The sequence below is a fragment of the Hippoglossus hippoglossus genome, chromosome 23, assembly GCF_009819705.1.
Source record: "Hippoglossus hippoglossus isolate fHipHip1 chromosome 23, fHipHip1.pri, whole genome shotgun sequence".
In the NCBI taxonomy this organism is placed as follows: Eukaryota; Metazoa; Chordata; class Actinopteri; order Pleuronectiformes; family Pleuronectidae; genus Hippoglossus; species Hippoglossus hippoglossus.
Genome location: NC_047173.1, coordinates 9,127,305 through 9,151,751, shown reverse-complemented (window position 1 = coordinate 9,151,751; position 24,447 = coordinate 9,127,305). Strand labels below are relative to the sequence as shown.

At 42.6% G+C, this 24,447-nt stretch overlaps 1 protein-coding gene across 17 annotated transcripts in view; it reads right to left on the bottom strand.

The window, feature by feature from the left end:
• Positions 1–20,810, bottom strand: part of nrcama (neuronal cell adhesion molecule a) — a 51,241-nt gene extending 30,431 nt beyond the window's left edge. For 8 of the 17 annotated variants that reach the window (XM_034577637.1, XM_034577647.1, XM_034577641.1 and 5 more), the window contains exon 1: positions 20,523–20,810. The gene's annotated coding sequence lies outside the window, so the exon portion shown is untranslated. The remainder of the gene's footprint in view (positions 1–20,522) is intronic. The other 9 variants (XM_034577639.1, XM_034577643.1, XM_034577644.1 and 6 more) reach the window with 2 other exon arrangements.
• Between the last annotated feature and the right edge of the window lie 3,637 nt (positions 20,811–24,447).

Here is a 24,447-nt window from a genome sequence, read left to right as displayed (position 1 = left end):
GAGTGGGAGGCAGGGAGGGAGGGGCAGGCAGACGACGATAGAATAACTGACCCCAGGCATGAATAGAAATGTGGATGCACGGGTGTGTGCGCGGTGATCCCTCGAGGCTGAGGCGCCTCGGTGATCAGCGACAGTAGCAGCTGCATGAAAAACACTGAACACACACACTGGCCTCCACCTCTAACCTCAACTGATTCCACCAAAACATTACCACACACATACTGGTAAATTAAAACCCCTACGTCAGCTGTGCATTCGCGGATTAATACACACGTAATCGGACATGACTTTTAAACTGGGTTGAAAAGACAAACAAATGTTATTTCAAGTTGATTGACGTTCATGTTCAAGGTTCATGTTTGGCCAGATTCACACCAAAATGTAATGACTTCTTTCTTCCTCTGTCTCATCCTTCCTCAAAGTTTCATCGGAAATCCGATCAGTTGTCTTTGTGTAATCCTGCTGCAAAGATCAAACTAGAATGGGACTCAGTCGAGCGCATTAGTACGCCAAGGCCCAGCAGTCCCCTTAAATTCAGTCAAGCTGAACCAAATTTCACGCACTCATAAATGAAAGTCCCCTAAATATGTCAAATTTTATTTCATTAAGATGAATGAATTATTTCCTGGAAAATCTGTGAAAATGTCAAACACCCTGCAACATTAGACTGAAAAATGACCCATGCCATGTCATCTCCTTGGAGCAAGTTTCATGGAAATTTATATTTAAATTAATTAAAACAAATAAACCAACAAACAGGGGTGACAACATAACCCCTTTAACATTACATAAAGTAATGTCAAAGTCTGTTAAAATGAAAGTATAATAAATACAAGTCAATGTTGAAAACATACATGCATTCTTTTCTTTTATTACAGTCAGTGTATTGTAGAACACATTCTGCTGTCTCCTGTAGCTTTGATGGTTTTACTGCCATCATTAAGAGAAGCAGCTTTTAAACAATCACGTCTTCCAGCTGGAGCCCTGAACGTCTGCTCAACTATTAGCGGGTGTTAGTTGCCATCTTGAACGGCCTCTTTCCTCATTTCTCTGCCCAATTCTTTCCTTGTAACAGAGAACACAGTCTTCAGGATGTTTGCTTGTTTCGCTCCGAGCCCAGTTTGCCATGAATGAGGTCTGGGTTTCTCCCTTCTGAGACCACGTTTGATTTCCACACACCAGTTGCCCTGGAGCTGGGGCCGTGCAAACAGCAGAAAACACAAAGCAACACTCGGGCCAAAAATGTTTCTCTGAGTGATCAGCAGCACTTCAACAAAAGGGAAGCACACAATCGGGCTCTGCACCTAAAAATGTAAATGTGTTTGACGGGGTAGCAACGCATCAGTTTGGTCGTCCGACTGTAAGATGCGTAACCGCGACGACCAGGCTTCCACTGATGGAGACGGTACCACCTGGACCTGTCTGCGAGCCTGAAGGTTGTTCATCAAGAATCAGACAAACCATCTGTGTGTCGAGAGGTTTCTGTGCAGGCCTTAGGGTGTGTGTGTGTGCTCATGTTCATCTGTCTACATGTTCCTATAGTCACACAAAATGACAAATGACCTAATTAAGATGGTCGCCAGGTTGGGCTTATTGCACCGTGTCATTGTGTTTTATAGATACAACCTTCCCCTGCCATTACTAATCCCTTGGCGTGTAGAAATTAAAATCCCACCAGACTGAATAATAAATTGAAAAGTGGAGACAATGTTTGCACACAATGAGACAATCTCTAAGAACTTCTCATGGGCTGAAACTGAACGGTAATAATTACCTCCACCGAGAAGGTAATGTTTTTTACCGCTGTGCTTTTGTTTATTTGTTAGTGAACAGGATTACACAGAAACAACTGAACGGATTACCACGAAACTTGGAGTTAGAAAAGAATCCAGGAATTATTCAAATTTCTTTATCATTGCGAGATATGATGAATATCATAATAGTATTGTTACGCACAAAGGTCACTCTCACGCACAACAGATTCCCAGTGACAGGTACACGGACTAAAGAGTGACAGATAAATTGTCGTGTGAGAGAAAGAATCGTATTGCATGCTGAAACTATGAGGTCTGACTGCGTGGATGGTAAAAATGCTGGGGACCATAGCGTGAGCACATGGTAACTCACACTGTTAGAGATCTCTTATTTCATTATGAGAAGCCTAAAAACATGTATGTTTCGTTATGAAACTGTGGCGGGACAAATTAGATTATGGTGGGCCGCCACAGTCTAGGTAATTCATGGGAAACACTGGAACTGATATCTGTGAGAATGTGAAATTTGGTGCAGTTTGAATTTATGGAGACTTGGGCCTTGGCGGAGGTATGTGCTCTGTGGGCCATTCTAGTAGAATGTTGTTGAAGTAAGTCCTTGAGTTGTTCAAAACATCCCTGTCTTCACTGAAATAAAAAAAATCTCACAGCCCTTGCTCAGGTTTAATACACTTACTAGTTTTCACACTTCTTAACTGCAAAAACTTTTTTTTCTAGACTGAAAAAGGCCACAAGTTTATTGCAGCCTCTCCAGCTGAGCGGTCTAAACCCATACATTCCCTTCTAATGTTTGTATACGTGTCTGACTGTGTGTGTGTTGGAGACAGAGATTGAGAGGGGGGGGGGGGGTTGGTTGCCGTGGCTATTCCAAGGTTTGAGCATTCTTCAGAGGACAGACACCACACACACACAGTGTCGTCCCACACAAAAAAGAGCAGTCAGACAGAGCTGGGTTTAATCAAAGAGATTTACTGCCTCCCAAAAGTTGTTTTTTCTTCCCCTCCAGAGGTTAAAGGGACGATTCTCCCGACCCCCATGTTCCCAGTCTGCACTGCACAATGGAGTCATCAGGAGTGTCACTCGTGCACGCAGAGACGGTCCGAGCGAGAGAAATCAAGATTAAGCAACAGTAGGAAACAGCATTCCTCTGCTTCTAATCCTCTACAACTGAAAGGGAAGGGAGGGTGTTGTAAAAAAAAAAGCGAGTGAGAGCTCCTCAATTTACAGCTTCAACACGGATATGAAAGAGAGGGGAAACTTGAGAATGACAGCAACCAGCAGTAGAGTTGGAGGTCTGGAGGAAGAAGATGAAAAACAGACTGTTTGCAGAAATAGCTGATGACTGAGAGAGACAGTGCAGATGAAATACTTTTCCATATGATGCTCGGCTCCATTAAGTCAGTCACAGAGAGAGAGAGAGAGAGAAGCCCACCATGGATTTTGATTTCTATGTTAATGCAGGATTTGTGCAGGGGGATGACTCCCAAGGTTATGCTGGTGGTGGGGGGGAGTGGACTAGGAAACCTCATTTAACACAAATATGCAATACACACACTGTTTGGAGCCTATAGTGGCACTGGTTTTATTACCACCGCCAAGGAGGTTATGTTTTTACCCCTTTCTGTTTGTTTATTTCTTTGGACTATGCAATAACTTCTGAACAGATTTGAACAAGTTTTACCCTTTTTAACATTGCAACCTTTTTTCTTTACATATTCAGATTTCCCACAATTCATGGATCTTGATAAAAAACAATCAGGCATATTTAGGGGACTGATATCTATGAGTGTGTCTCTCAATCAAAACTGTAACAAAAAAACATGATGTCATGAAGCATTGTGGGATCATAGGAGTTGTTGCCTTGTCACCATTGCCGATGAAAATCTACTAATGCGACTCAGGCGCAAGTATTTAACTAAGAAAAAACAGCCGACTGGCTAAATGGCTAGCAGTGAGTTTTTACTTCGTCATACGTCGTTTGCCCCGGAAGTTATAGCAGAGACGGACAAAGCAGACATGATGAAATTAAACATAATTTCCCCTTGAATACAATTTTCTGGGATTTCTCTGGGTTTGAACATTGTTTGGATAAAATCAACAAAATATATTACACTGGTCTAAATGTTTCTCAACATTGTAATGAAGATATTTTATATTTTATGTTTAACAGATATGCTAATGATAATGCTGATTACACCTTCATGGCACCAACTGACCTCTAGGGCAACAAGCAGTCAACAATCATGCTTTGTTTAACAGTCAGGTCTTCACACGCCATCAAATACTAACACCTTTTTAGAATATTTTGATAAAGGTGGATTACACTCTTCAGCAACCATTACACTTATTATTTCAATGCTTTGTTCGATATCCAAGCCTCGATCTTTAATACAACAACCTGAGGTTTCCCTACGTTGCCAAAGAAACTGGACCGACCAAGATCTGAGCGTATATGGAGGGAGTCGAGCAGCAGAATAAAGTCCAGAGCGCTTGGCTGTCAGTGACATACACATGTCAGAAACACGCTGGAAAATGCCTGTGAGAGCGCCCTATCTGAAGCAGCAGCACAAAAGGAAAAAGCGAGGGGAAAGACAAAGACGAACGCAATGAGAGAAAGAGAAAAGTGGAAATGAGTGTGAGGAACAAAAGGAGGCTGTTGACAAGGGAGGGCAAACAGTGGAGGGTATATGGAGCTATAGGACGCCTGGGAGACGTCTAATATTGACTGCATATCTCCCTCCGAACACTCGGAGGATTGAGGCCTCCTGATATAAACGATGCCAGGAGAGGGATTTCTCCATGTGATCTCATTACATTTAAGACTCCTCAAAAAACATGGCTCTCAGGCTTTAAGCTGTGATGAGGCAGCGACGAGCAAATACAGTACAAAGGCTGCACAGGCGCCGCAGGACTGATACCACACTCACGACAGCATGTTAAGCATGTGTCGCTGTAAACCCAGTGAGATTACTGTGAAGAGGAGATCTCACTTTTTTCCTTAATGGTTCAACAAAGCCTCAGCTTGAAATGCGAAGCCAGATTGTAGCTTCACTACACAAAAGACAACACTTCTTCTTATTTCTTTCGCTCCTCCACTCGTCTCGCACCACAGAATCGGAGCACCTCACAGCTGTGTGAGTTGTGGGACGCTTTGAACGAAGATCAGAACTGGAAAATGAGCAGGAGATGACATGGCTGAGTTTGCTATTTTTAGAACATATCAGAGTTTTCATTGTGCTTTCCGTCTACAAGCCTCCCTCAGGGGGAAACAGCGCGCCGATGTGGATCAGATCAGATTAAATCCTGATACTTCGAGTCGGGATTCTGATCAAAGTTAATGAGGTTAGCTCAAGGTGAGACGCCCTCAGACACATGTGATGAAAGGGAGTATTTTCACATAAAGTATGACCTTGCTACACGGGCTGATTACCAACTGAACCAACCAGACCACACCAGGGATGCCCCCAAGACGTAGCCTCTATTTGAAGCAACATTCAGTGCATCTCTAAGAAAGTCAGTGGACTCCCAATCCTGATTCATATCTTTTCAAACTAAATATCTCATTCAGACTAACCCTTCTTACAATAAATCCCAAAGTTTATTTTTAATGGTTTTACAAAACGTCAAACATTCAAATTATGGTTTCAAACTTCAGAGATACCATCTTTTCAAAGTACAGTATGTCACCTGAATATCCAACACTGTCTTGTGAAATTTATATCCATCTTATATCCTAATATAAACTCGTTGGCTGTAAAACAAAGATTTGTATGAAATATGAAAGCTTTGATTAAAATAACTGGATAGGAATGTTTATTTATTCTAAATCATATAAGCATCCAATTTCGACATAAAGCTGCCCTGCGCATTAACCTGCAGCACACATTGGACTTATGTAAGATTTGGGTCTGAATTGGATGATTTTCTCTTTCTATGTTGAACAACAACAAAACCCCAATTGTTTCCCTCAGTTTAATAAAGTGTTTAGCTACACTCTTTTACACTCTATTTTGAAATGATATTTGGGTTGGATCGGATTCAGTTATATTGACTGGCTGATTAATTGTATTATTATTTTTATGCTGCATGTGCCTGTTATCGGGGAAAACATCGGGTTCACGACGGGTTCGGACACATAACACATACCCCGGGCTTGGTTTAGTTTGGATAGAAAATTGCGACCCGAGATCCACTCTACTACAAGGACCCATACAACTAGCTTTCTGCCAACAGCTTTGTAATGTGGTTTGGTATCATTTCTTTCCTGGGTTTGGTTTGGTCTTGATGTTGGGCCCCCCCAGGTCCCTTTTGCCTGGGGCCCTCAAAGGCCTTGAAGCGCTCCGGACTTCAATCTCCTCCCAGTAACTTTGGAGCAGTATCTCCACATCAAACTCACTGGAATAGAAGATCTATCTGGAAAAGCAAATCAGTGCCATATTGATGCATTATGTAGAAGACGGCCTTCTACACATTCCCAAATGTGCAGGATTGTGAGTGAGATGTGATGAACTGAGTGTGTGTGCGTGCCTGACTCAAAGTGACTAATTACATTCCCCTCTGAATTCCCACAAGCTCTAAACCGCGCACTTCACTCCACTGGCTCAACGTGACATTTACAGTCCACTTCTGTGTGAACTTGAGGCTAAGAGTAGAAAAAACAGAGCACTATCCAAACAGCATTGTGCGCTGGTAGTTCTCGTGTTGTCTGAATGAACGTACTCGTGAGCTTTGCTTTTTTGCATTTGTAAGTGCTTCATATTTGTTTATGGCCCTCGAGGTCAAACAAACACTCAATAGCCCATCGCGTGGCGTTTCGCTCGGCTACATTCTGCGGGCTAAAAAAGGAGGCCTTCGTGATGCATCGGCAGCCACGTGCAAATGTTCCAGAGGCCTTGCAGTGTCATGTGACACCCGTGATTCATGACCCTCGCCTGAAGAGGATAGAAAGCGTGGTCGGACTTATTTGGATGATGTCACGGTGACGCAGGATGATGCTGCTTCCGTGCTGCGGTGGGCAGGACCCGACAAACAGGAATCTATATATTGCCGTTTAAACACACACACACACACACACACACACACACACACACACACACACACACACACACACACACACACACACACACACACACACACACACACACACACACACACACACACACACACACACACACACACACACACACACACACACCATAATTTGCCTCCCATCTTCGCCCTGATTTTCATTAAACAAATCGACAATGAAACAACATTGACGTGCAGGAGAATCACGCAAACTAAACCGACCGCAGCATCAGCAGCAAAGATCTCAGGTTTACAACGTGCTACTGTCACACTTCTAAAACCCAGTGGATAAAAACATCTGCTCTTATGCTAATTTGTGACATTTGTGTCATCCACTTAGTGTGTGGCCCAATAACCTTATTATTTGACACCAATTACTATAATTGACCATATATCGACAACACGACCTCTCTTCATCTCTGGCGAGTGACTTCAGAAAATCACAATGTCTAAAGTTATAACATTCAAATGGGTTTAAATTATATAAACCTCAAACTGCCATAGAGGTATGAGTTTTATTTTCTCTAAGCTATTAGAGAGCTTTTCTCTTCAGACCACCCACAATTCATTTGGGCTGAATCGAATCCCATCACCTCATTTAGCATCCTGCTGTGATTTAGATAAGGTCATTACATTCTATCAACGTCAGCGTTTCCCTGTTACTTCAGTTTAGGTCGGGTTCTGCTTGGTTCCTCTGCAGTGAAAGGAAAGAGTCAGTGGTTCATTCACCACTAGTGAAACCAACCTCTCCAACCACAGGGCTAATAGCCAACCATAGATCTGAATGATGTGAGGAGCTAACGGATTTTCCGCCGTACTTTCTACAAGAAGAATGCATCATTTGTCAGGCCTCTGCACCAGCCTTTCTGATGCATATCAGCATAAGAAATTGGACACAGACTTATTGCTAAACACATCTTTGTTTGCTGATATGCGTCGATATGAAAACGTATTTTACCTCATACCTCTGCCAAGGCCAAACACTCCCCTTTTGAAACCACATTTAAATCCACTAGATCTGGATTTTCAATGTGACATTTGATTTATTGTCGCAAAATTCTTGGATCCACCCCCTGATCCGGATCAGCACCAAAATTGGGACTGTTCTTTCCTGACCCACCATCAGCCTTCCACTAAGCGTTTCCAGTAGTTTTTGCGCAATCTTGCAAACTAACAGACAAAAACATAACCTAGACCAAGGTCATAAATCAAAACCAAGCACAATGGCAGGGAGAGGAAAACCACACGTTCAGATGGAAAGCAAGTCTCTGTAATGGAGCCACCGAAGCAGCAGACCCTAGCAGCTTGCTCTCACTCATTGCGATCTCTCTTCATGCATGGACAAACTCCATTCACTGCTGCCCACAGGCTTCTTCTGCCTTGTTGGTCAGTGGTGCTGAGCTCATGGCAGAGCGCATGGGCCCAGCTGGAAAAGAGAGGCTGTAGCTATCTCTGTACAAAAGGCCCTGGTCAGCACTTTGGTGCCCTAAAAACAGATGCTGTCTGAGCTAATGAATGTACCTCGCAGCACAGCAGGCCCTGGGTTTACATTGGGACAGTCCACAACTCTATTATCTACTATTATACATTCAGGCCACCCACAGACCTGTTATTCAATTTAGGTAAAAGTAAGACTTTATAGCCTGGTATGGTGCATTTAGTTTTTATCTCTATCTTGAAATTCTGCAAAAACATAAAGTAAAAAACTTGACTTAGGCTCTGACAGACAAAACGACTCTGACCGCAGGGATTTTTTGGCCAACAAAGATAAACGCACTTAACCCACTCGACTCCATCCGGCTCGTGTTAATGAGCTTGTGAGGGATCACGCAGCTGTCTTAAAAAATATACAGGGGGGGCTTCTTTTAGCTTTCAGCAACACAGACGCCCTCAGGGTTCCCCCAGCACTAATCCCCGGGATCAATAATCTCTGTGTCAATTCAACCCCCTGAGCTGACGCGTATGGATTCGTGATACCTGATACACCCACTATCAATCAGTGAGTTAATGCGAATGCTCGGTGTCCGTCTAGAAACAAAAACACACATTTTGGGAAAATTCAACATCGCAAAAAAGGTGGAGGATACAGAAAAGATGATGAAACAACTAGAAACCAATCCAAAACCTTGATTTTGCGCCTGCATCCCCCTCCCCTTCCTCCAACAGATCAAGGATAGCACATCCCCCAATTATCCCAAATTCAACCCTGCTACACATGAGATTGTGAGTGCAAGTGACAAGAGGGGCAAAGCACTCAATAATTCATATTTTATGGCCTGGATTTGATGCACCAAAGCAGTGGTGGTGTTTAAAAGGAAGAAATACGAAACATTTAATAATCCCAAATTGTATCATTTCTCATGGCTGAAAGGACCCGGCAGTCCAATAAGATGCATTATCTTAACCTTGATTTACACCAACATCACAGACCTTGAGCCAGGGCCAAAATCTGGATTTTTCAATCTCATTGGAAAGAGAAATCAGAGTAATAGAGTAGCAGTTCAAGGCAAATTCCTTTTTATAACTACAGATTTAACATCAGTGATGCTAAAAGTTTGTATGCTAATTCAGAGTCTTTCACTCTGTTATGTATTTTAGTATTTACTACTAGAAATTCTCAAAATCCAGTCATAAGCGGCGACTGGGACTCAACGGAAGTGAACTGAACTGATTCTCTACTTCGGTTTGTTCTACGTACTGAGTGGAACTTCACTGAGCTTTGTGAACAGCTCTTTGTGCAGCAGCGGTGGAGCAGCTGCAGGCTTCTGTGGACTGAGTCCTGCCACCAGCATCACCACAAGGCCAAACAGACAGCCCATTCCAAACAGGCAGGTTGATATGGTTATGATGTGGTTTCACACATTCAAAAAGAAGTGCTTTGTGTTTCTCCTCTTTGTGCACGGAAAGAAAAAAGATGAAGACAGAGGTAAGAGAAGGATGACTTACTAATATCATAACATTTCATGAGAGCAGGCGGGTCGCTACGACAACATGCAGCCTCCTGGGCACAGAAGAAAAAGATGCAGCCTATGTAATATTCTGTTTGATTTACTACTTTTAATGTAGAGGCTCACACACATTCATCCCTGAAATCGATGGTCTCTGAGGAGAGGACGATAGAGACTGATGTATGGAAAGAGGGTATTATACAGTATCATAGAAGAAGTCACATGTAACCTGCAGCTGCCACATTAATCAAACAATTACTGGTGTGTGTGTGTGTGTGTGTGTGTGTGTGTGTGTGTGTGTGTGTGTGTGTGTGTGTGTGTGTGTGTATAAGGAAACCACACACATTCCAAATGCAGGAAAACACCAGAGAGAGTATTCACTGCATAAATGCTGACCAAACGAGTTATGTGCTCCGATAGTGCGGGACACTCCCTCGCCGTGACACCTGATAGCTTGTGTTACCTGGTTATGTGGGCGTGCACACAGAGGAAACCACCGTGGGAAAAGTGTTCAAGACCCATTTCAGCAAAACTTAATATTAATGGTTCTTTTGTGGAGTGAATATCTGGCAGTGTATATATCACGTAACCAAGCTGTAATGGATGAGTGGCTTGAATGAATAGTGTGACAAAGATAAAAGAGGTTTCCTGTGCTTTGGAAAGGGCACTGCAGTCAAAACACGGGGGTCTCTTACAGCCTCATTGTTGTTTTTCATATTAAGGTTTGTCTCCCATAATGCATTTCACCTTTGCTGCAAGTATTTCAGGTATATACACACACATATCACATCTGGTCTTTAGGGGTGAAGTGCCTCTTGCTAAAAAAATAGTAACAATACTAAAATGACAATTTAAGGATGTTGAATAACACACAAAGAGCAATTATCAAAATATATTCAATGATGTGTGGCTTTGCTCAAAGCTCTATAGCTAACAGTATACGATTAATGAAACTTGTACCCTTCTGAATCAGGAATTGTGCATGGATGTTGGACATATAAATGGCTCCTCTATGTAAATTGTGGCCCCTTTGTGGCCCCTTGATTTAGAAAAATCCTAGATCCGGCCCTGGGCGAGTGGGAAGCAACTGAGTGCTGTCTTGCATCAAGCTGGGTAAAGGTTAAATGGACTTTGTGAGTCATGGATCAGAGCGGAGGAGGGATGGAGTAGGTTGTGGGCACGGTGGGAAAATACTGGGAAGGACACCGATGGGGGGGGGTGTAAGAGCCTTCCGATGTGATTACAATTCAAATGTTGTGGATGTGTTTAAATGTCATATTTGTTGATAACAGTTTTATTGCACAACAAGCTTGGGTCCATAGCATGTCAATGCAAAAGAAAAAAATCGCAAAAGCAAAACTCTCGTGATAGAAAGTATCTCAGCGTAACACACTCGGGACAAATCCTCTCCTTCGCCGTGTACTTCCACGAGAAGACGAAGGAGTCAATGCTCATCATACGACTGTCTCGCCAAAACTATAGCTACTGGCTCCCGGCCAAGTCATTAAAGCAGTTAATTATCTGTGGGCCTGTGGAGGAAGCTGAGAGGAAACAGTTCTATTATTAAGAAAAAAGGGTTAAGTGAAATATCCTTAGCAAGAGCAGATGGTTAATTTTGCATTACAAATATGCAATATTAATTGAGATTTGGACGTGTGTGTAACGCTCCTGCTTTCTGGAGATAGATGCTTATTTTTAATCCTAAAAGCAATAGCTGTTAATAATACAGTTCGCCTCATGACACAATAGTTTTGATATTATTCTAAAAATGTGGGAGAGTTTTTAAGGGAGACATATTATACTTTCTCAGTTTTCCTCCTCTAGAGTGTTATATCGTTTTTGGTCTATGTCAAAAGGTCTGCAAAGTTAAGAAGTCCACGGCAGGAGGAAGCTCCTCTCCTGCCTCAGAAAACTGCTCCTGAAGCTTCTGAAAGAGGTTCTCAGTAGTGCGGCCGATACCTCCCTGGAAATGTGATGTCACATAATATCACAACGCCTCACGCACATCTAGCAGCAATTAATGATCCAAATTAAAATTATGAACTTGAATCTGGGCATAATATATCTCCCCTTTTGAGCTGATCCATAATCCTAAAAAAGCCAAAAGATCTAACGATGATGTCTTTCACCATCTGAACATGAGGTCGCTTCAGTCATTGTTCTGTTGACAAGATAACTAACGTCCTTAGTTGTTTTTATGGAGTATAGCGATAGAAATTAAATCTTCTATGGCCTCATATCTCTGTATATATATATATCTGCCCTTTGTGCACACAGTCCGTCCGACTCCAGTCCTGCCTTGTGCTTATCGTCACTGTGTATCTGAGCAGGTACATCAGGATGATCTCTTCCCCACAGAACAGAGCTCAGACGAGATGAGATACCACCTAATTTGTCAGAAAATGGCTCAACTCGAAAGGATAGAAAAGAAAGTTGGTTTTACACACTTTTTCCTTTAACCACTAAAACTACAGAGGAGTGCTCTTGAGAGATAATCTACATCTTCTACTGAAATGCACTTGTCTAGCATCTCACCTCCGACCGTAATAAGCTAAAGTGCTACAGACAAGATGAGTGAAGCAGCATACGGCTCTGACGGGACAATGCAGAGAGTGTGGTCGCCTCCAAAAAACCCAGCTCAGCAGTTTAAAGGGTGAAAGAGAGAGAGGGAGCGAGGGAGGACAGGGTGACAGGGTGGGGCTTTATCACTGATGTTAAACCCCATTGACTTTTATGGGCCGCCATCCAGAAGCATGAAATGATGCTGAGTAAGAACAAACAGGAAGTGAGTAGTTCTAACAGTAAGTCATCGTCCATGCAGCCTGGTCTGAGTCAAGCGCGACACGTTCTGAGCAACGTTTGAATGGGTTTGTGTGCTGTCGTTTCAATCAAAAACAAACAAACTTGTTTCGTTTTTTCCATTATCTCCTAACCATAGGTAGACTATAAAAAGACGAACTACACATCTTATTGTGTCGTCCAATATAATAAGATGTTTACCGGTGTCTTACATTTCCCCAAATTACTGTAAAACTGTAAATTATTGACAGCACTTGGTAGATTCATAAGGAAATAAGAATGTCATTGCTTTGAATAAGTATTTCTTGAATTGGCTAGAAAAAAAGAATTTGCCTGAAATTTATATTCCAAAATTGTAACATTTGGAAGCTGTGTATTTAATGGGATCGTAAGTAACATGCATCATTAACATGTCTCTTTAGCAGCTCAATGTTATTATCTTTTAATGATATAACTGCTCAAATGTGAAATGTGTAGTATAGTTGCGAATAAAAAGGCTTTTATTGTGTGTTACAGTGTCGACAATGAAAGATCTGAGTTGTTCCATGCGGGGGTTTCCGTTTCCCCTGCAGCACACAGCGGGGACATGTGAGCATGTGGATCACACAGTTCAAATAAAAATTACAAGTTGGAATAAAACCCGCAAATTAAAACACGATTAACAAGGCGGATGTTGTATCTCACATTCAATCTTCAAGGCCCATAAACATCTGCCTGTAAGTGGTTTATCAGCGAGCAGACACATCTTGGGCAGATTGATGACTTTCCACACAGAGTACTGCTTCTGTTGTCCGTCCGTCCTCATCTGCTCGCTGGACAGTTTCTTTTTCCAACAACAGGGTTCTTTCAGTGCGAGCGGAGGGCTCTGGTTGAAGGTGGGCCAGCCCCAGAAAGAGCCCTCTCTCGGGGGTCAGACGAGTAGGCTCCATTGAACTGGAGCCACTTTTCCCACACCATGCACATGTTGATGATGAGCAGACGCACAATACAAAATATCCCGAGTGCAAACGGGGTCATACTCGTTACGTTTTGTTGAATTACTAATGTTACCGATATACTCAATACGATAAATACCCAATGACACCAATCTTTCAACGACCAGTTAGGTGTAGTATGAACTAGGGCTGCGTGATAAGTCGTATTAAAGTTGTGATCTCGATTCACAACCATATGCAATCTCGTTCCTAACTGACGACCATTCTGCTGCATTTTAATTAGGGACCTCAGCTGTATCAATACAAGCGCTCCTGCTTTCTCCCTCAACCAGTGACAATGCAGCGTTGGCCCACATGACGCCAAGCAGCACAGACCTGACAGGGAAATGGAGCGAGTGAAAGAAAGCGGAGAAGAGTTTTTCAGTCTCAAGCCAGGAGAAAACTCAGCCCGACCGGAAACCCAATAGATATTCAGTTTTTTGCATCTGAACCAAAGCCAAGCACGATGCAGATCATCTAAGCTGTACTGAGTTTGTGTTACTCTGATCCTGACACGAATTGATATTATAGACGTCACCACAAAGAGCAAGAAGACTGAAGATGTAAAAGGCCAAGAAAATGTCAGGTATATAATACAAATGGGCACAATCATACTTTTTATCGTTTCCTTTTGCCGTTACATGAGTCCAATAAACATTTATTTGGAAAAATCATGAGAGAAAGTAGTGATCTCAATTCTTGGCAAGAAAATCGTGATTCTTATTTTTGCCCAGTATGGTCCAGCCCTTGTATGAACATCTTCAGCTTCTGGCCAGTGAAAAGGCTTTTAGTGCAACACATCACAAAACCTGTTTGACAGCAAAAGATAAATTTCCCATCAAACTAATTTCCATAATTTCTTTTTTTTTTTGACAAAATAAGCAACTCCTCAGCATACAAAGTTTTTAAAAAGTCAATCATAGCTGCCAGGTTCAATTTCATGCTGTAAAAACATCTTTAGTAATCGTTGTTAAAGCTCGTTGGTTCACATCCGTCATGTGACACTGGCGCCTTGAACCAATCGGATGCGTGTGTGATAAGAGCAGCTCTTTAATGGCTTCTTTGACCTAAATCCTCACTAATCATGTTAGAGCTGTGACAAAGATTGAGGCGGATGGGGGGGAATATTATTTTTAAGCCTTACTGTACAACGAGTTAAGCTCCCACCACTGGGATTTGAACATTCCTCCTTTGTTTCCCTATAGAAAAAGAGGATGTACAGGATAAGACCATATGCATGTTGGCAAATAGTCAAACGTCACCCTCTGTCAGATCAGTTTGCCCAGTCTGAAGCGGTGTTACGCCCCCCAATCACAGTCAGGCAAACTTAAATATATAGAATATATACAAACAACTGATTAAAACCATATTTTACGGAAAAACTTAAAACTTACAAAGCCACCTCAAATGAGAGAAAATGAGAAATACGTATGTGACGTGCATTCTAGTTTGGTCCATTTGCTAACATGGAGGAGGTGGATTTGTGACCTATACTGCAGCCAGCCAACAGGGGGCGACTGAAACAATCGGGCTCCATGTCGTCTATCTTTACAAACAGCCTACGTTCACGCAAACATACAGGTGATGTTATAATCAAAAAGAAAAGCCGGATATTAGATGAATAAAGGTGTAACTAAGCTTCCTTATAGGTGTGTTCTCTCCTCCTAACTCATTCCACTAGTCTTCACTCCAACATTGTGCTTTCATTTTTCCCCTCTTCTCTTCCCAAGCTCTGCTCTTTCCTCTCCCTCTTCTTTTCCCCTTTGCGTTCACTCCACTTTCCTGTCCTTCACTCCCCTCCCCTCCTTCCCTTCCCTTTTCTTTCCTATAGCTCTAATCAGTCCCTTTATCCCCTCTTCTAATCTTTCCATCCCTCTCCTTTCCCTCATCCCCCTTTCTTTTATACTTACACTCCGCTTCTCTTCTTTCCTTTACTTTCCTATTGTCTATCCTTACCCTCTCCTTCTTTCCTCTCTTTATCCTCTACCGCTTTCATTTCCTTTCCTTTCTGTATCTAGTTTTCTGTTTATTTACTTCCCTCTTCTCTATCCTTACCCTCTCCTTCCCTCACCTTTCACTCATTTACTTCTCTCATTTTCCTGTTTTACCATTACCCTTATTTCCTGTGCTTTCCTTTCCTTTTCTCCCATCAAGACAGCACACACTATCCAAAAGGTTATTTTATTATAGATAATTCCTATGACAATTATTTTCTGAATCACCAAAAAATACAAAATTAAACTTCAGAGAGTCCAAAATTACGTATTCAAATTGAATGTTTTTTCAAAAACCCGCAAAAAAACCAAATCATTTAAATAACCGTCCATGACTCATATTCAATTAGCTGTAGCAGTATGATGGAGAGATTAAACTGTCATGTTGAAATAAAATCTGTGCGACTAACACAAGACGTCTCATCTCGCTTCATTGTGCCAAAAACTGGGTCTTTTCTATCTTTAAGCAATAATATCATCTCCAAGAGAAAAAAAAAAACCACCATAACAAAAAACCATCTGTCTTCTGTGGTAGAACAACAGCATCTGCTTTCTGAGGAATCAGCCGGCAGCAGCAGAATGTCACACTGCAGCCTCAGCTTTAACTCTCCCCCGTTTTCCAATTCATCAATCGTCCAGCCATCCATGTTAATTTAATGTGTCCCCGCACCTTCAAGAAAAACCGCAGAAGAAACATGTCCAGCTGGGAGTCAGGGGTTTGGGGGGGTACAGTGAGGTTGCTGAGGCTGTTGACCCTGAAGCATGAGGCTTTCGCTGTGGTCTCATTAGCAGCTTTCAGACATGCACAGAGGAAAGAAAGACAAACTCCAAACTGTTTTCTCCAGACGTGAACTAGATACGTGTCTAGAGTTCATTTTCTGGAGTTCATGTCTGAAAATGACCAGATGTCCGGCAGGAGTTTATAAATCTACATATGGAGAATGCTCCTGTTGTGGTTTCATTAATTCATGCACCTGCATACTTCACTGGCGGTTGTAGGGAGTGAGCTTCCCGACCTCTGGGGATGAGTCTAAATAAAAGCGCGTTGTTTCCTTGTTGTGCCCGAAGCAGAGCGACGATGAGATTGAGAATCCAAACCATATGTGAGCAGTGTAGTATGCACAGTAAGATAAATAAATAACATTATGTAACTGGATGAATGCAGATGTGCAAACTGATTTTTCTCACATTAAAGATGCTACACAGCATCTGCAGTAAAAATTACTTAGAAAATATTGAAACATTTTGAAAGCGGATTATATTTAGAGGATTTGCAGAAATTTACAGCTTTTGTTTGCTGCACGTCGTTGGCGTCAGCCCTTATTGCCAAAAGCTCTTGAATCTCATTGTCTGTCCAAGTTGACATCTTTGTAGATGTCTTCTACGCGTATGGCTCCGCTTTTTTTAATTCATTCCACTTCATTACATGTCTGAAAACAGCCTTAAAGAAGTTAAAGGGGCGATAAGGCACAAGAGATGACTTCAACCCCTGATCCCCAAACAGCACTTATCTTAAAACTGTGCCCTCACTTCAGGCGACAGTGGGCAGAGAGAGAATGCACCTAAAGCGGCCATGAGCTCCATCACCTGACTCGTGTCTAATGGGCCGTGGATAAGTGGGAGAGTGACGATGACACCGCATCCGGCGTGAGTAATGGCTCGGCGCTAGCCCTGCACCGACAGTCTGTGGAGTCGTCACAGGACACTCGAGTCATTGCAACAGCAGCAGTCGAGGTGGCTGCCATGACATGACATGCCACAGCATGACATGGTTGTAAATTATTTCTTTAAAAAATTGTATGTATTTGAGAAAATGACTCCTCGCATATATTTTAAATCCTGATCACTTGGCTTGTTAAAGTGTAAATTACTGGAGTGTCATTTATTTCAAAGATTAGCTCTTTTTTTTAAAAATTGGATACAATTTGTTACATTAGGGTTATTGAATAATATGCTTTTTATTACAGCAGACACGTAGGCCTTCTCCACACTGCTGCACCACTCAAAGGCTAAAAGCATGCATGCAGGGCCAGTAGGTGGCGATAAAGTCAACCTCGGAAATCTGTCAAACACCAGATAAACATCGTGAGCTCTCTAAGTGCGGCCTTTTTATTGACGGTTTGCATGTGGACGAGACCCAACACAGAGGAACAAGTTTGTTTTGCAGAATATCTGCATCAGGGTAGACGGGGCCTTTGACTTGTCAGGAGCAGCACAGGTGTAATATTCAGCCATGATCCAATGTTTTCACCTGTGTTTTTCTCACTGTGATGAGTCAACATGTCTTCAGTTAATAAAGCCTGTTCAGGTTTGGAGCGCTGCTTATTTCTGAATAGTTACAGCTTCACATATTAGCCAAAGTTGCATTTGTGTAAAATCTATAATTCTAGGTTCAGACACAGATTTTCACTCCTGGGTGAGGTCGGTGGTTTTAAACTCTTCTTTATGGACATTTTACAAATCTGAGGTTGATCAATTATGTGTTATACCTCCTCCTTGTGCATCAAACAATTGTTATATTGCTATTAATGAAAATTACATTGCGATAATCATTGATATTGTTTTACTGCCCTGCCCTTTTGATGTCTCGTTATAATTGGTTTCTCTGTGGCAGACGGTCCACACATCATCTAAAGGTTGAATGTGTCTCAGACAGGAACAGATAGAAATCAGAGGGAGCCGGCGAGATGGGTGGACTGTCTCGTCTCGGCTCTCGCTGTGTTCCTGAAAACTAAAGAACAAGGTACGAAACGCTGACAGCTACTTTCAAAAATGTAGGTTAACGGGCTGATATATTCTCGTGCAGCTCGAGGTTCGCGCCGCGCAACAGCAGCTTTCCAGATGTAGTACAGATGTGTTCTGTGTTACGCAGGATTGCATGGAATATATCCGTGAACGATAAATAATGTAAGGTCTAATTATTTGCAATGATGGATGAGGCTCACACTGAACTCATCACATTGTGTTACAACAGCAGCAGATGCTGACTGCAAATATTATCACTGCATAAAGTAACGCACAATAACACTGTCATTCCATCATATTGACTCTTCCTACTCACTGTCCCTTTGTCAGGTGGGAAGCTGGCTACACTGCAAATAATACAACACAAGGCAGTTTGTATCACTATTCTATCACAGTGACATGTGGGCCCAATGGGAATTAAACTACGAGCTACACAGGACAATGCAACTATGCATTTAACATTTCATTAAAATCACAATGTGGGAGCGTTTACCCACTATATTCCCTCACACACACACACATTCACCTACACGCACACAAAGTATTCCACTAAACTGATCAGGGGTTCCCAAGCGTTTTCAACCTCCAAAATAACTGTGCCAGATCCTTGCGACCCCCATTATCCCCAAGGATGTTGAGCCAGTTCACAAAAACATAAAATAAACCACCTGCATGCTCATGTAGCAATGTTTCCTGTGGTGCTGTAAATTAACCTGCTGTAACCAATGCTGTCACTAATCTGTTATCACCTCAGGGCTCATGTGGAGACAAAGAAAACCAGACGGCTGGCGATTATTTGAATGGTTAGTATTTTTTAAAGCTTTTGTGACACTTTTATCTGGAGCCAATCCCAGCTGACATTGGGAGAGAGATGGGGTACATACTGGACAGGTCACCAGCGTAAAGGTTAAATGTGATGTTTTTAAAATTGTATTTGTATTTCTGGAACTCATCTTAGGAGTCCCAACACCTAGTTTGGGAAACTAGGTGTAGATGGCATCATATGTGACCTCATTTCCAGTTACTTTGCATCACATTCTTATTGTGAGCTGAATGGGTGGATATCAGTGTGCATGGATACTCAAAATGGTGTAATTTGGTCTAAAATGTGCAAAAATTGGAAAATTGTCCCTCTCACCGTCATGACAAGATTTGTCGTTTGTTTCATTAATCAATTTATCAAATAACTGCCTTGACTCTACTCTTGACTGCAAATACTGATAATTGGGATTTTAATTAATTTACAATTTGGATTGAAATTATCATTTGAACAATATTAAATATCTAAAATACACATCCCCAATAAGATTTTTAGGTTTTTAACACTGCTCCTTTTTCCTATGTTTTTTTACATTCTTATGTTACATGGATAGTGTCTTATGTTGTTTTTGATTGTGACCCCGGCATTTCACGTATTCTCTAACATGTATTAAAGAGGTAACAGATAAAGCCATTCATCTAGAGACATGGTTGTTTTCCCCTCGATGACAAACAGCTTTTTCAGGGTTTGGCAACATTTGAATGGAAAGAAAAACACAATTTTCCTCCCTGAGTTTTATTTTATGCAACAATCAATGAGATGTTGATCAATAACAATAAAAAAAAAAAGAAGCTGCTGCTGCACCCCCCCCGCTAATCAATAGACACCTGCTGACTGGCCTATCTACATATCTGAATCTGAATATGTGAAAACAAGGCCCTGCAGCAGGTTTTCCTCTCAACCTGCCTGCAAGTCTGTTCCACTTGAGAAGGAGCTGCTTCATCACCGGCAGACATCCAGCGATCCTCTGAGCCGAGGGGCCTGCCAGCCTGCACCGGCCGGCACCAGCAACAATAACCCTGCTGCTGCTGCTGCTGCAACTGAACAAACCCAATCCAATGCATCAGCACACAACACATTGCTCTGCCCCGATGCTCGCTCCTCGGGATGCAGTGCGGTGGAGGGAGCGCTCAGGCTGCAGTGCTCCCAACGCGTTTGACGCTCAGCGAGATCAAAGGAAAATAGAAGGAAAACGCGACAGGCGCCTCCATGTTGCTGCTTTATTTGCACCTGGTCACCATCATCATCATCACCACCACCACCGGGCGGCCGCGGTGAAGGAAAAAAAACCGCACCGATTTCACACTCGTGCACTGCAGCATTATCCTCAAACCACACATCATGACTGAGGATTAAAAACATCTGATCCCTCCATCTTTACAAAGAGAAAAGATCAAACTCACCGTCTGCAAACCGGCTCCTGTTTCCTCCCCCAGCAGCAGCAGCAGCACTGAATGTGTGTGTGAGGGTGTGTGTGTTGATGCTGTAGAGAATGATGAGGCGTGTGTATGTGCGTGTCTTGAGGGGCCGTGCCCGGTGTGTGTGTGCGTGTATGTGTGTGTCCGTCCCCCTCAGCCGCTGCAGCAGCAAGCTGTGGTCCACACGGATCCTCGGCTCTCCTCCTCACCAGCTCCCCGCTGCTGTCAAAACCAGCTCCGGCCCGAGATCGTCTATGCCCCGGTGAAGAGCGCACACTCTGCAGCGGGAGAGGACTGCGCCACCGTGGGCGGAGTCAGAGCGCATGCGCATGGGGTGGGTGGGGGGGGGTTAATAGCTTGCATGCATGTGGCATTAACGCATGGGATTAATTTGGAGTGAAGACCATAGTAATACCCTGCTTCCATCTTTGTTCCACTGAAAGGACTCTGCAACAGATGTGCCTGTTATTTTAGTTATTGATTCAATTTCAGATTCATTGATTGACAAGTCACAGAAGCATAGTTTGTTGTTTTACTTTAAGAAATTATACAAAAGCCAAAGATATGAAAATGATAAGATATCGTAGCCCTATATGAAAATATATGTGCAAGAAAAGCAATGAATGCTTGAACTAGTGGATTCTTGTCTAATTGTTCCTGACATAGACGGAGACGGACGACATATCTCCACTTCCTCTCACTTTTCACAATTGAAGCCAAAGTATAGTCGGGTCATATGCCGCCATCTTCTGCATATGGAGTCAGAGTCTGCGTAGATGTTCATCCTTTTTTTAAAAATAAGATTAAATAACTAATTAAAACAAACTTACCGGAAAAGGGAAAACACACATATCAGTGTGATAAGAAATATCTAAAATGACAGAAACTATCTTTGAAAAAAAAAATTTAACGTGTAATTAGGTCCATGTACCGTCTGCTAACATGAAGGATTCGTGATCGATACCACAGCCAGCCACCAGGTGGTGATCGAGACGCTTTGGCTTCACTTTGGGAGCCATCATGTCATCGATCTTTGTTAGAAATAGTTTCCATCTTTGTTATAATGAGAAGACAACGACTAGGGCTGCAACTCACTTTTGTTTCTTTATTAATTAATATACATATAATAATCTTGATCAATGAAGAATATCGATGTTCAAACTCTTGTTTCATTTTAACAATTCAAAAGCCAAATATATGATATGAGTGATAAAGAGCAACAAATGCACGAAACAGTGAATGTTTAACATTTTTGCTTGAAATTTGGTTTAAAAAAATCAATTAACACAACAGTTCTGCTTTAATTCAATTAGTCAACCATTGGTTCCTGCTCTTGTCTCTCCAATATATTAAGCTACTTGTAGTGGGTTCGAAAAAAACACATCAGAGTGAGACCTCTTTCTTTTCCACCCACTATCTGTGTGTGCTTCCAATCCAGTGCAGGAAGAAAAAGGGGGGGGGGTGTTTAGATGAGTTGCAGCAGGTCCACCTGCACCCACTGAAATAAACAATAACCCTGCACAACACTGTCAACATGTTTCAAAATAAAGTTGCCTGGAGCGTAGTTTGTCAGTGTAGCTTTTTCTTTTGTATTTACACTTGTATTTGTACTTGTACATATATAAAACCAATACGTTATCCTTTGATTTGCTGATATGTTTTATTGAGAATTAGCTAAATCTCTCTTATTTGTTATTGCCTGTTGTAGATGTAATGTAAATAAGAGCATTGCACATCTGAACTTGATAAACACAAGAAATGTGATGGTGATGCTTCCACAAACCTTTTCATTTTGCTAAATGTTACCTACCTGAGAGGTAACATCTGATCTAAACGTTTCCCAATGTCGAAGAGTCGGGGGCTTCTTCGCCAAACACCTGACTCCGTCCCGTTGTGAACTGCAGACCCTTCCTCTCACATGTCAGCCGTGTGTCAGCGCCCCCTCACCCCACATCACTCACAACCTGCGACAGACCGGGCATGTCTACACACACGTTGTCATCCACACATCAAGCCATCAACACGCTGTTTCCACTCTCCTCGTCTGCCAGGACTCACACGCTTGTGTTTACACTGCAGCCGCACATTTTCCACCATTCATTTCGGTGAAAAATGTCAAGCGTCAAAAATGTGTGTGCCGGGCTTTTAGGGCTTGGAGCTCACCGTGAGAAAAACGCGCACTGCTTCTTCACATGATGAATGCATGTAGTAACACTCATCCAGGCCGAGGGGCAGGAGCGTTCACAAGTGAGCCATGTGGCGTTTGCTGCGAGTAATGGTGACAAGGCCAAAACAAAGCTGGGCGATGGAGCTCTGGTCATCACACGTGCTCTTTCACACCAGATAAACAATGTGTTGGGGTTTCTGTGCATGTATGTGCAAGATGATGGGAAAACACACAGAGCCAAATATAACTATTAACAGTTGGTGATAGGGTTGGTAATCCTGGAAAAGTAAGCAAGAGCCGAAACCGAATCATCCCAAACCCGCCTTCCCGTCAAAGTTCGGCCCCCGAAAAACAAACGAACATGCAAGAAGCCAACTTTTCCCTGATTGGCTCGTTAACTTCTGGCCATTGTCTCAGCTTCGGCGGTGAAATGATTGGCGGTGGGCTACAGACACCGGCTTTTATATATTTTTTCCAGACAACTTTATTTATCACTGGCTATCAGCAGAATCAACTTACCAACCCGACCTTTAAAGTATAGGCAGTATTGATACAATCTGTACATGCATGTGCAAGATGATGCACAGACGTTGCAATAGAGGACACAGACATCCATGCAGGGCAGTTAGACAAATAGGGTGTGTGTGTCCTCTCGCTAACCGACTGGCAGGGACCTGCGGAGAACCACACCACTGTGCAAACTCCTCAGCCGTTGCTTTTCAATTCCTTGACGTGACGACAGACAGATGTTTTTCTGGCACCGTGACATTACCAACATGCCGCTGTGGAGTGTGAAACACTCCCCGGCGCTTTGGACATATTTTCAGAAACAGTGAGTCTTCTGTCTCTCTCATCCCCACATTTTTACTAAAAGCACAATTTAAAAGACCCTGCGTAAAAACCCTCGTCATGCTCCAGCAAGAGTTTATATCTTTAGGATCCACTCCGAAGCGTCTCTGGGGAGCTGTGTACTTTAAAACCAGTTCATACAGGCTGGGGTTTATCATGGCGAGACATTGCCTCTCTGATAGCAACCAGATACTGTTATTGTTTACACAACAGCCTTCCTAACTCGGGATGTTGCAAACTCACGCATGACTTCTCCTGGTATGACCCGGGCAAGAGGACTGGGGGGGGGGGGATCAGTAAGGATTTCATTATATGTGAATCCTCCTTGAGCCCTCTGCGTGATTTTCTCCTCTGCAGTGACAGATGGAGACGTATGAATCAGTTCCTTCTCCTTCATTTTTATTCCTGAGTGAGCGTCTCTCTCACACACACGCACACACACACTTCTAACCCCTGAGGGACTTTTTCCTTGGTTGCAATGACTTGTTCGATGGCTCTTCTTATGTAACCGTGTTTACATATTTGCAGCTGCAACCCATCACATTGAGGTCGGGCACAGATATGAGAAAATTAAAGCAAAGTATTGACAGAAACAAGGTATGGCAACTTGTGTGGACCTCTCCTCGTGTGCTTTAGTGTTTGTGTACGAAGATGACACACGTTAGGCTGATGGTGTTTGTGTGTGTGCCAACTGCGGGAGCTCGAAAACAAACGAAAACAAGAACACAGCGCTCGATAGGAAAGTTAAATGTGATCACTTTTTTTAGGTCAATTGTGTAACACGTCTACCAGATCAGGGATAAATTTAGGCAAATGTTGGCTCACATACATCAGGAAGATTATAAACGAGAAGGGAACTATAATGGTTGCTAGGGAACACCGTGAGACCAGACT